This window comes from Sardina pilchardus, chromosome 14 (assembly GCF_963854185.1).
Source record: "Sardina pilchardus chromosome 14, fSarPil1.1, whole genome shotgun sequence".
Classification (NCBI taxonomy): Eukaryota; Metazoa; Chordata; class Actinopteri; order Clupeiformes; family Clupeidae; genus Sardina; species Sardina pilchardus.
In genome coordinates, this window is record NC_085007.1 from 24,176,515 (window position 1) to 24,189,657 (window position 13,143).

The following is a 13,143-nucleotide window of genomic DNA, read 5'->3' on the forward strand; positions in this document are numbered from 1 at the left end:
TCAATCTGCACAGATACTGTGACAACACACTAATATAGATGTACACAAACATAATCTCTGAGACAAGGAGAAACAAACATGGCCTGAAAGAAAGGATAACATTGTTTGTCCGTTAATATTCACTGTCAGATATGAAGAGAATCGCTAGCTCTCTTCATCAGGAGAATTCCTGCTCTCTACAACAATAGAGGTATACGAAAAGGCATTATTCCATTGGGTTTTAAGACGTTTTAAGAAGTAATCATCTCTCCACTCTCCATGATCATACATTGTCAGTACATTAGACTACACACATAAACATCATAGTCAAAGATCTGCCCTGTGGGGTTCGCAATCATTATGATTATGTGTAGGTTATAATTAGGTTATTACCATCTTATAGCAAAGTATCAAGCCATTGAAATGTCACATCCTTAGCATAAGGGGTTACAGTGTATTGTGCATCTGATGCAAGGCAACATCTGTGATCATGTACAATGCATGTGCTGTATATGTCTCAGATGTCAGATTAACGAGGGACACACACACACACACACACACACAAACACACACACACACACACATCAGAGTAGACACAGACACACACCACACACACACACACACACACCCCACAGTACTCCACAATGAGCGACACTCCGCCTGTTGGGAGTTAAATTAATTTTAAATGCGAGTGTATAAAATAAGAAAGTGTGGCAGCAGAGGCGTTATTACGCAGGGCTGCGTTTTCTTTTATTTATGTGTGTTTTTGCCACTTGTTTTATACTCACTTTTTTACTGTGTCTTGTTATAGGCCCTCCATCTTACAGAAATGTGTCCACAGAAGCGTCTAAGCCCCTTCAAATGCACTGTAATTAAGAGTGTTGCATGTGTGTGTGTGTGTGTGTGTGTGTGTGTGTGATAATTACCTTGTGCCACTACAAACAGTGGTCCGGGTGGGGTCGGCTGGTGGCTGCTGCGTTGCAGACGGGGTTAGCTAATGGCAGAGCCGTCAGGCGACAAACTCCCCACGTTTGCTTTAACTCCCGCACGCCGCAGCTTTAAATTAAACACTCTGGAGCTCTCACTTGGAAACGTAGGAGTTACATGCCTGTGCGTATGTGTGTGTGTGTGTATATATTTATGTGTGTGTGTGTGTGTGTGTGTGTGTGTGTGTGTCTATGCATCTGTGCATGTTTGAGTGAGTGAGTGAGTGAGTGAGTGTGTGTGTGTGTGTGTGTGTGTGTGTGCGTGTTTGAGAGAGAGAGAGAGCGAGAGAGAGAGAGAGAGAGAGAGAGAGAGAGACAGCCAGACAGACATGCAGACATGTTTGTGTGAAAAGAAATTGGTGTTTTAGTGGCCAGTACCGCAGGTGATGTTGCTCTGTAATCGGGCTGAAAGCTGGATGACACAGTCCCCTACTGAACCATTTCCTGTTTGGACACATTTCACAGCCCATGCGCTCTCAATGAGAGGGATGGGAAGACATCAGGGCAATGAGTTTACAAGGGATCCTCTAGAGCACGTATTCCACTGCAAGAAAACATATGTACAGTATATATCTTTAAGAAAAAACCTAGGTAGTTGAAAACATTTAAACATTTTTACTTTAGAAGCACAATCTGTTCAGACAAATATGCAATGTCCTCACTTCAGACCAGTGCTTCCTCTGTGTCTCTCTCTCTCTCTCTCAGATTTATTCTGTTGGGCTGGGGTGGTTGATTTCACACTTGTCGTTAATATTCAATAAAACTGGCCCTTCAGCCGTAATGAAAGTTGAATCCTCAAGGCCAGACGTCCCTCTTTCTTCTTAATAATAAAATGCTCAATAGCTCATCTGCAGTTTGCTCAGAGCCGTGTAAACCACAGGTTCGCTCTCTTCCAGCCTATTCATGCGTCTTTTTCTGAGTAGTGCATTCTCTCTAACCACCATCTCTAACGTTATTAAATTGCCCATCTTAAGAGGCGAGCTGTTTTAAAAGCTTAACATTCTGCTCAATGGCGGCCATGCCAGAGACAGACTTATGAGAAGGAATAAGCTTCCACCGGAAGCCGCTTGCCCTCCAGCTCGACTTGCTCTCCCAGAGCCAAACTGTCCACACAGAGTCAGGGCTCACTCAGATCGTCTGAAGAACCCCTTTCATTTCGAGAAGATTGCCTCGTAGAGAGAGAGAGGGGAACAAAATGAGTCAACGAAAAGCATTTCATAATGAAATCTTAATGAGGTAAACTAACTCAGGAAACCCTCTCAACAAAGGAGCCGCCTGCAATTGCGCTGGATCTAAGAGGGATTTGAGTTAAAAGCGTTCTGTGTGTGGGGAAATTTACAATCTCTAAAACAGTTTGACTAAGAATCAGTACCACATGTAACAACCAAACACGAAACAGCCCTGTGATTCCCTAAGAAAAGGATTGCCATGGCTGTTGTCAGGTCTGACAGTGCACTCTCGGATTGACGCAAAAACGAGACATCGGCACACCACATGCCTTTGGAGATGGGTGCACAGGGCCTGGTTCTCGTTACCACAGACAGTAGATGACGGACGGCCTTCCTGTGGATCAAACCCGGACACCACTGAGCCCACTGCTCCTATGGAGCTACCAGTCTGCTCAGGGACCTGACTGGCCGTTGGTCTTCAGTAAAATGCCTCATGTCCCACTAAGGGCTGGATGTACAAAGACCACGTTAATAGCGAGTTTTACTGAGCGCAAACGTTGTGCCTTGCCATACTGCATGGAATTTTCTAAGCTTTCATTTCGTTTATGTAAACAGTGTTCATCATCACTGCCCATCACTGCCCTCTAAACGCAATTTGTAGTGCCCTCTGTACTGTATAATTCAACCACAAGCACAGTTGAATGGAATAAATAGCAAAAGTAAAACTAATCAAAAGTGTATCATTCTGACATGATAAGATGTCAACCAGCAGCGACATAGTAGTACTTTTACTCCACTTTTACTGCATGTAGGCTATGACAGACTTACTGTAAAGAGAAACTATACAGGTTTCTCGTTTAACACTTGCAGATTTCTCTGCAGAGCTTCCCCAACAGATTTAGCGTGTATATTTTACAACACCATTCAATCGGTCAGTCTGCCTTTTCATGAGCATAATTGCAAGGCTGTTTGTCAGTGCTACCGACCCCATGGCACAAATGGTCAAATAACCATCACAATGACTCCGCAGCTGATCAGTTAACGCAAATTATTAACAAGATTCTAACAGATTGGAAAGTGGACGACGTGAGAGTGAAAGTGCAACATTAGAAAGGCGCACAAATCTTCTGACATAGTGCACTGAAGAAAACTTGGTGCTCTGAATACTGATTCTGTTGCCCCTAAAAGTGTCTCTAATTGACACATTTAACCACTCTTTGGATTGGATTTGGATGCACCTGCTTTTAAAAGGAGGATATATTTCACTGCAAAACAGATGTGCGCTATTTTCACACATATGGTGGAATACCTAATCAGTCAGCCCTTCTCCTCCTTTGTTTTTGTACGATACTCACACTTTACCCACTGCCTTCTCATAAATTCTCATAAAAGAAAAGTGTAGTTTGCCATTCTGCACTCCGGTGGCAGGAAAAATGCGCTTTCATCCACGTGCAGCCAGTTTTTATACAAAACAATATATGATGCCATGTTTTACGGTGCAAATAGCGTCAAAAACAGGCGGTAATTTGGCTCTAATTCTTAGCACATCAGGCCCTGCTGACAGTAAGAGAGAGAGGGCCAGACGTACGTAGATTTGCGATCGTAGCGTTAACTGCGCCATGGCCAACACGCAGAAAGCACACGCTATGATACTTCAGCGTACAGTACATCCTATTTACCAATCCTGAAGTTCGTTGGGTAATCTGCCCCGTTCTCTGCCCCCTTACTTTAGTGAAGGTTTACAACTGAACGACACTTCAATCAGAAGCGCAGTTGAATGAAATGAACTGATGACAACATTAAAAGGAATCAAATGTTTAGCGATCATGAAATAATACAATGCATAATGTCTACAAGCAGGAAAATAATTTAGAGCAGTAGTTCTACTCAAACTAGGCTTACTTCGGCATGTAGGCTGTAAGATTGATAAAATCTAGCAAGTAGGAAAGTTTAAGCGGATGGCGCGAAAGTGAAAGTAAGACGTTCGAAAGGCCATCAAAAGTTAGGTTGTTTTTTCATATAGTACAAAGACGCAAAACAGGTGGTCTAATAAGGGATTCTGTTGTCTTTGAAATATTCTCTTAGAGATGCATTTAACAGCAAACCGCATTTAACACCTGCTTTCACAAGGCGGAAATATTTAGGCGCAAAATGGACGTGCGCTTTCTTGGGCAGTTTTAGTACATGCCGGGCAATACATAATTAGGCGCATTTTCCGCTTCTCCTCCCATCTTTTTACACAACCCTCCCACTCTCATCTGATATGCATATGAGACAGAAAAGCGCAATCTGCCCTCCTCTGCTCCCGCGACAGACAGTCTGCGTCTTCACCTCATTGCGGCCTGTTAGTACATACCTCGCCATCTTTATATGCGCACATTGCGAAACAAAGACGCCAGAAGTGGGCACAAAAACGTTAGTACATCTGCCCCAGAGTGTGCTGTGTTTATGACAGAATAAAATGCTAAGCTATGCTAGCTAGCGCGCCCTCCAAACACATCACACTCTGTGAGTAGGACGCCTAAGGACAGAAGGGGCACCCAAACTTAGCTAATAAATAGTAGCTGCAAAAACTGCATTTCACTCTTCCTGGAGGATATTTACGATATCAAAATGTACCAACATCATGCGAGGATGATACTTTTTGGCTCTTCTCAATTTACACCACATAGCAGATCTAACTTTACTTACGCCAATTAGTTGGGAACACATCTTTCGGCACGCAGGAGACGGCAAAGAGAGTTGCAGATTCCAGCTTGTTCGTCATTGTGTTCCTCCTTTTTAATATACGGTGAGAAACCTTTTAAAGGAAATCATGAAAGCAACAAAGAGGAAGCTACAGGAGGTTGCAATTTGTGAGGTAACTCAGATTGGTGAGAGGGCTAATATAGGCTGCAATCAATGTGATCTGGAACATGGACAAGAATTTAAAGACCTGTCTATTAAAGCAACACTAAAGCACATTTCCTCTGTCACACGCACACTATTTGTTTATCCAGCAAATTACAATGTCCACAGACAAGGTAGAGTATGGTGCAAGATTTATATGTATTGCGACATCGAAGCAAGTCAAATTTGTAATTTCTTATGTCTCCTTTCATCGAACTACAGATACACTACCCGATCTGGTAAAGTTATAGCCTGACTCTCGCGAGGGCAATGCAAACTCCTTCAAGGGAGCAAAAAATAATGAACCAATCAGGATCGCCGGAGGGGATTTCATAGATGTGATGTAGCGCCAAAGTGACTTCTGATTCAAACAACAATGGCGGCACGCAGCGAGGAGTCTTGTGCTAACATTGATTCTGCTATTTCAACGGTTTTGTCAAATCTATCGAGTGTTCATTCTTTAAAAAATGAACAGAGAATGTTTTGAAGGTATTTATTTGTGGCAAGGATGTTTTCACTCTTCTTCCGACCGGGTTTGGCAAGAGTTTGAAGTAGCCTAGCACGTCGGCCCCGCCTTCAGAAATACATCTCCTATCGAGAAGTCCCAGATCCTTGTGTGAAGCTCAGCGAACTACAAGGATCTGGCGAGAGTCAGGTTAGTAAAGTTACATGGTGTGGGTATAGCCGATAGAGTTAGAGCACACCAAAGCAACTCGCTTAGGGCATCGGCACTGCTAGCACATCCATTGGTAAATGTGTCTCAATTTATGACGATGGTGTGTTCATGTTTCACCCTATGCTAGTACTGTACTGTTAATAGTGTCTGCTGTTCAGCTAACCTTCTTGTGATTGTGGATACTTGCTTGCATACATTTTTATCATTTGTATCTACTGTGGTATTATCATAATATTCAATGAGTCAGTTGCGCGTTATGCGTTATATCATAGGGTAAGACAGGATCCATTGTCTGACAGGGGTTGAGAATGCTTTTTACAGTAAACATGCCCCATTCTATAACATTGGAACTGAATGGTTAACTTGTGCTTCAGCCATCCATTTTGCCTTAAGAATGTGTTTGTTTCTCATCTTGTCTGTAGGACATTTGGAGAGTCTCTTTTTCTTTTTTTGTGCCCATGACAAGCTGTTGCATGAATAAAGAGGCAGTGATTGCCGAACGAAATGCTGACAAGATCGCCAGAGAAATGTCCTTATAGCACCTCTGTCAAACATCCCTCCATTAACACATTACATTAGAGAGTTCCCCGGGCAAACTGTGAGCCTGAATTAACCCCAGCCAAACTCTGAAGGATGAATTCCCAGTGTCAATCTTCAGGACAAAGAACAAAGCAGCTAGTTTCAGATGAATTCAAATGAAGCAGAATATCATCTGTTTTTTGAAGGTTAGATTGATCGATGTTTTTTTTTCTTTTTTTTTACTAATATCTGGCTTGCATTTTGGTGCACTCAAATGAATCATCTCACAACCCGTTTATTGGTGTCAGAACTGTATATAAAGTAGTTCAAACTGGCTTCCAGCTCCACATCCAGCTGCAGCATGTAACACTAACATGGCATGTATACACTAATTCAGTATTAATGATCCAATGATGTCATAACATGGAGCTAAACCAGTACTTTTACTTTCATAGATTATCTGAATTATGCTGCTAATATGTATGTCATTTAATTTCACAAAGTTATTTTTTTCCATGCAGGAATTATATTTAAAATACTGCTCCCAGATTCATTGCTGTTTTGGTATATTTGCTTAAGTAAAGAACTTACTTCCCTCACTGCTTATACTGTACATAGGGCTGCACAATTTGGGGAACATTTTTGAAACCGATATTGCAATAATATTTTTGGATGTCAATGAATGTTTGCCTCGTGTTGTATGTAAATGTGATGTGTGATGTGTGATGTGCTTTGTCCCTGCTACTTGTTATATGTGCTGCAGAACAGGAACCTGCTGGAAATCAGCCAGGCCCGTTTTAATGGTAACTCTGTTACTTTTAATTCTTTCCTGTATAATTAATATGAATTGAAATGAAAATGGACTGATTCAGTTCGGTATTCATAAATGTCTCTTTTAAGTTGTTCCACTTCTGACCGGTGAGCATTTATAACATAAGTACAAAACTCTCGATTTACTGTGCAGCTCACCTGTCAGAAGTGCTGTGCCTATCAGAAGTGGCACAGTCAGGGAGGATGGCATGCACATAAAACAAATCAGAAATGTAAAAGATTGACTGTGCACCATTATCTGTAGCCTTTGCGATTAGAAAATTTGCATCGGTTTACACTGTGATTGCAACGCACACATGACTGTTGCTCAAAATAAAGAAAAAAGAACAAAACCTTGTGCAATACATCCTTTTATAGCAATGGTATCGCTTTAGCCTTATCCTGACACAAAAGAGAAAAAAAAATATTGATATACACCTGTTGAATAGTACAAGAATGAATAATAAATTCTCTGGTGTTGGTGAAGATGAATCACTTGTGGTTGGATCAGACTGATTTACCTCTCTTGGCTGTCATCTTCTGGTCACTAGGTGATTTGTGGTAAAGCACCCACATCCCAACACCCACCCTTATTTGGATTAGCCTGAGCAGCCATTGAAAGATTAGCCATGATATGGCATGCTCCCCCTCTCTCTCTCTCTTTCTCTCTCCCTCTCTCTATCCATGATTGCGTTCATCCAGGTCGGTGGCTTAAGGCTGTGAAGCCGGCTGCACTTTAACTGCCTCTGCCTGGGCTGCTGCTGCTCTTCCTGCTGATGCATAGCTGTGTGGCTGTCCATGCCAAGCACATATCTCTCTCTCACCTCACATTAGGCTAATGCTCCATGATTGAATGCACCCGAGGGATAGGCGAGGGCTTCCACAGAGGAGATTTTGGATGAGGTGAAATGTCCTTGCGCCAATCAGCCTTCGCTCATCACTCCTATCTCAATAAAACCCGGACACAAGCGCACACATACACACACACACACACACACACACACACCAACACACAGACAGACACAGTTTTGTGTTCTATCTCACCTTCACTCTCACACACAAACACGTATGCATTCTCTCTCTCGCTCTCTCTCTCTGTCTCTAGCTCTCTCTCTCTCTCACACACATACTGTACACACACACACAGACATTTTTGTCTCTTTGTGATCAGAAGCACCACAGAAGCTTTCCTGCATGATGTAACAGGTATGGGAGCAGGGACTAGCAAGCCGTTTCTCTCTCACACTCTCTGTTGCACTAGCGTTTGACTTATGTTTGGCAGCTTCGAACTAGATTAGTTGGCTTGGCTGTGTTTTGTGGAAACTATGGCGTATAACCATGGAAAATCTGGAGTGTTAACATGCCAAAAAAGTGTTTTGCCGTCTTTAACACCTGGCCCTGTCTATTCTCATTTGGACAAGGGACAATGATGACTGCACCACACATGTCTTCTATTCAGCAGAACTCATTACTATTAGTAGAAAATAGGCTTCAAAGTCATGGTGAAAATAGTAGCTTTAATAGTTACACAAATAGTATGTTTAAGTAGCATTTTGTAATGTAGGCCACATCACAATTATAGCATCTGATGGTTCCAGAGATGGTGCTCATCTCTGGAAATAGCAGGGAAACACCAATGACTTTGCAACATTTTTGCCAACATAAATTGGCAGCCCTGCTAAGAAACAGTATCGTTACTGGTCATGGCCCAAACAGCATGAGCTGTTTTACCTTTGTTTAACACTGTTGGTGATTAACAACAATGCTTGTCAGTAATATCATACAAAAAGGTTGCTCAGTGCATCATCAATGTAATCGTATTATTGCCAGCAACTGTATATTGCTCGTAAAAGCGTTACACCCAAGGGTGTGAGGAGATGCACGACCATGGACAGACTGTAGCTGTTGTGTGCAGTGAGCAGGCTGTTTGCGTGGGCTGGACAAGCTGGCTCGGGACGAGGCCTGCACAGGGCCTTGAACTTGGGTCTGATTCCGCTTGTGTGGTGCTTCCAACCATAGGAGTGTCCTTTGCCAGGGGATGCTGGAGCAGTCCGTTGGTTTGTGTATGCATGTGTGTGTGTGTGCGTGTGTGTGTGTGTGTATGTGTGTGTTTGTGTGTGTGTGTGTGTGTGTGTGTGTGTGTGTGCATCTTTACAAGCAAGAGCGTGTTTGTCTTTCTCATTCAGAACAGCAATACACCATCTAGAGAAAGAGAGAGTTGATGTGTGTGCCTGCGTGTGTGTGCATGAGAGAGAGACAGAGAGAGAGAGAGAAAGACAGAGGGAGACAGTAAGTGACTGGACTATAGCCAGAGAGCTGGGATTTTAATCTAGCCCTATCCTTGCTGCTCACTTGGGTTTTTGCACAGTGGAGAGTGTGTTGGCATGTTGGCTGCACGTGTCACCCCATCAGCCAAGATGACTTTGGGAAAGAACAACAGCATTCACACAACCCTCCAAATTTCCTCTACTTCTTTCCTCACCCTCTTTAATCCCCCCTCTTTTTCTTTCTGCATCTCTCTCTCTCTCTCTCCCCCTCTCTCTTGCTCTGTCCCTGTCACTTATTCTTTGCGTATATCTTAAATGAATTGTGCCCTGCTATACTGTTGTTTTTCCTTTTGTCACTTGATTGCCATAAAATAGTCATACAAAAGTCAAAGTCAGCTTTATTGTCAATGTCTTCACCTGTACTAGACATACTTGATGAATCGAAATTACGTTTCTCAAAGTCCCATGCGTATAGAAGCATCTAGACAAGACAGGACAGGACAGTACAAACAGTAAAGTGCAATGTACACAACAATAACACATCCAAAACTAACATATCCTGACAGTAACAATAACTAAAGTGCAATTCATGCAATACATTCATGCCCTTTCACACATTGTGGTTCAAGCACCCGGTGTGACTTCTTGAACCAAGGCATTAAGTTCACTTGCTCACTTGGTCGTGCTCTGAAACAGGATAAGTAATGTTTGCTTCGCCTGCTCAGTCCTGTCTGGTTTGCTTTAGCTGAGAACACGCTGTCTCTTTTGGATCTCTGGGAGAGGTTCCTGTGGAGTGCATGTCAGGCTCTCTCCAAGTACCTATTCAAGTCCAGTACATGGATCTGAGATTCATATTTGCAGTTTTAAATAACATTGCTGTTGACACCGGAAAAGACAAACGGTTTCTGTGACTGTTGTAGGCTTTTCCAGCTCTGGTCCATCCACATCATAATCCGCTGGCCCAACATCCTTGCCAGTACACTATTTATTTTTCTGTGCCAGTTTCTCCCTTCAACTATCAACCTGGCATTTTACCCTCTAGCCATTTCTCTGTTTACACCATGGGATGGTGGTCTGGCTAATAAAACAACATAACATTTCATTTGTTTATGGGTATTTGGATAGCAAAGCAAACCTTGATTACAAGTGAAAGTAATCTATAAAGTTCTTTCAATTAAACGTGACTTGGACAAAGCTGAGGTTGTTTATGGGATGGAGGCCGCTTGTTTGACTATTTTTACTGTAGAGGCTTTTTGGTTTGGACACTCTGCTGCCCTGTAAATATCATCCTGAAAGCAAAGAGACACTCCTCACCGTCCACCGTCGACCACCATCTCAATGTTTTCACCGGAGAATTACATACACACCCACGCGCACATACACTCACACACACAATCATACACCCACACAAACATCTCCGGACACAATAGACCCTGCGAAGCAACAGAAAGCCACAGCGCTGGGAATGTCCAGCACCGTGGCAATGACCTCATAGCAGACGTGACGGAGGGATGGTTTTCCCATCCTCGCTACTACTCCGACGCTCGGAGCAGAAGTGTTTCCCAGCCCTGGGCTTGCAGGAGTGCTTGTGGGCGGAGCTGCCTTTGCTTCAGCCGTAGACCCACAGTGCACTAAGACCTGACAGGGCTGCAAAAACAGAATAGCAAAATTCTGATTTCCTCTTCGTAAACCACGTCCTGTAGCCCACTATATGCCCTTGTGCACTGATGTGTAGGAGTGTGTCAGTGTGTGTGAGAATGTACATTTGTGTATTGGTGTGTATGTTTGTTTGAGGTTCCTGAGCAAAGAAAAACAAAACAAAACACTGAGCTCCTGTAGGTGAGAAAGGCCTGTTTATGGAGGAGAGAGAGACAAGAAGTTTACCCCCCTGAATAGGTCAGAGGTCACATATGGGCTGTTTGTTTGGGGGGACGGGGAGGGCCCTCTCGGAGAAGGGTCCCAGCGGGAAGGCGGTTTTCACAAGCTGTCACTCCGGCGACCCTCCTTCCGGAATCCCCCCAGGAATGCGGGAGACCCGTTTAGATATCCTCACTGCTGCCCTCACTGGAAGGCTTCCAAAACGCCGGGGAAAGGAGGAAGAACTGTCAGCAGGAATATCCAGGTCACTCAATCCCATCCAGATTAGCATGTCTCCTTTTCATTACTTTCGTTTTGTCTTTTTTTTTTTTTTTTTTTAAATCTCTTTTGTCACAACATGCAACTTATTCATTTAACCGAAGAGTTTCAAAATGTCTGAAAGGAACATTGTTGAAAGGAAAGAAAACAAGGGACTGCCTCACAGTGTTCTGTCTCACATTAGTTGGAGTCCACACATCACAAACACAAACATGAAACTCAAGACTCCTCTACAGCTTCACTGGCCTCCCTTGCTCGTGATCATTTCATTTCCCTCTGCATTAGGAAAAGACAGGTCTCATTGAGCCTATAAAACCGTCTGTCTCAGATGCCTCTGCTCTCTCTCTCTCTCTCTCTCTCTTTCTCTCTCTCCCACTCTTTCTCTGTCACTCTCTCTCTCTCCGTGCTAAAAATTGTTCCATTGCTCTCAGCTCCTGTGTTTTCTGTTTGGGTTTCTGGTTCCCGTCGTTTGAGAATCTGTCATTAGGTCCAGACCACACTGCTGCCTCATCATTCCGCCCCCGGATCGGATCGTCATGACCATCAGGCGCACGCACACATCGCCGTCCAGAACAGGCCGTCCTGGCCCCTGGAACCTCTCCTGTGCACCCGGGGGTCGGACTCTGGGGTTATCAGGTATCCACGGTGTGGAAAAAAAGGGAAAATTCATGAACTGGAAAAGTTTAGCACTTGGATGGGAATGGACATTTTCAGTGAAGGTTCACTATTCCCACTTCAAAAGAAAGGACATACCATTTGCCTTACTGTCTTTGACTGTCTTAGTCATAACAGTTGGATATGACCAAATATGTGACCAGCAGAGATGTAAAGTAACTAAGCAGAAATGCTTTAGTACAGTACTTAAGTATGAATGGGGAGTATCTGTACTTTACTTGAGATTTTTCTTCCAATTTTTACTTTTACTCCACTAAATTTGTATTACTGTAGGAGCATTAGGTAGAAAGTAGACTAGGCTAAAATAATGTGCAAATGAAAGTAAAAGCCTCAGCATTCAGCATGATATTTGCAACCTCAAGATTTTCTGACCTGATGTCACTATGGGACACAGCAATAAATGAAGACAGAGTTTAAGCCTAGCAAATAGCTACAGCCTAGCACATTAAGGCCTATGTAGCTGAATTAACTAAAAAGTGCGTGCTTACTTTTCGTTAAGGCAAACTCTGCGTTAAATGGATTTAAGATATGTCAAAGCGTAACTCCGGTGACAATTGAAGCAAGGGTCTTTTTCTGCCTTAAAACACTTCAAATAAGCCATGGAGACAGTATAGTATATTTCATTGATCAACCACAACAGAGCCGGCTCCAGTTAACACTATAGCCCATGGATTAAAGTGAAAAAAACTCATCTGACTGAAATTTTTTAGTCAAAAAAAAAAATAAAAAAATTGACACACGCAAGTGAGGCAAATCAAAGGGCCTTAGCGTAGACCTACATAAAATAGGGCCATACAGACTAATTGTACCCTCTGTTTACAAGTCACACATTTTAAAGTAGGCCTATATTCAATACTGCACACTGTTGCTTATTAAGAGTGCTCCGAGGGCCGGCCATAGCCCGTTGCCCCCCCCCCCCCCCCAAAATAAATAAATAAATAAATAATAATGATAGGGGGTTGGGGGGTGTCACTGTCACCACCGAGAACATTTATTAAATACTGTTATGTACGTAAATGCATAAATTCTGTGCACTT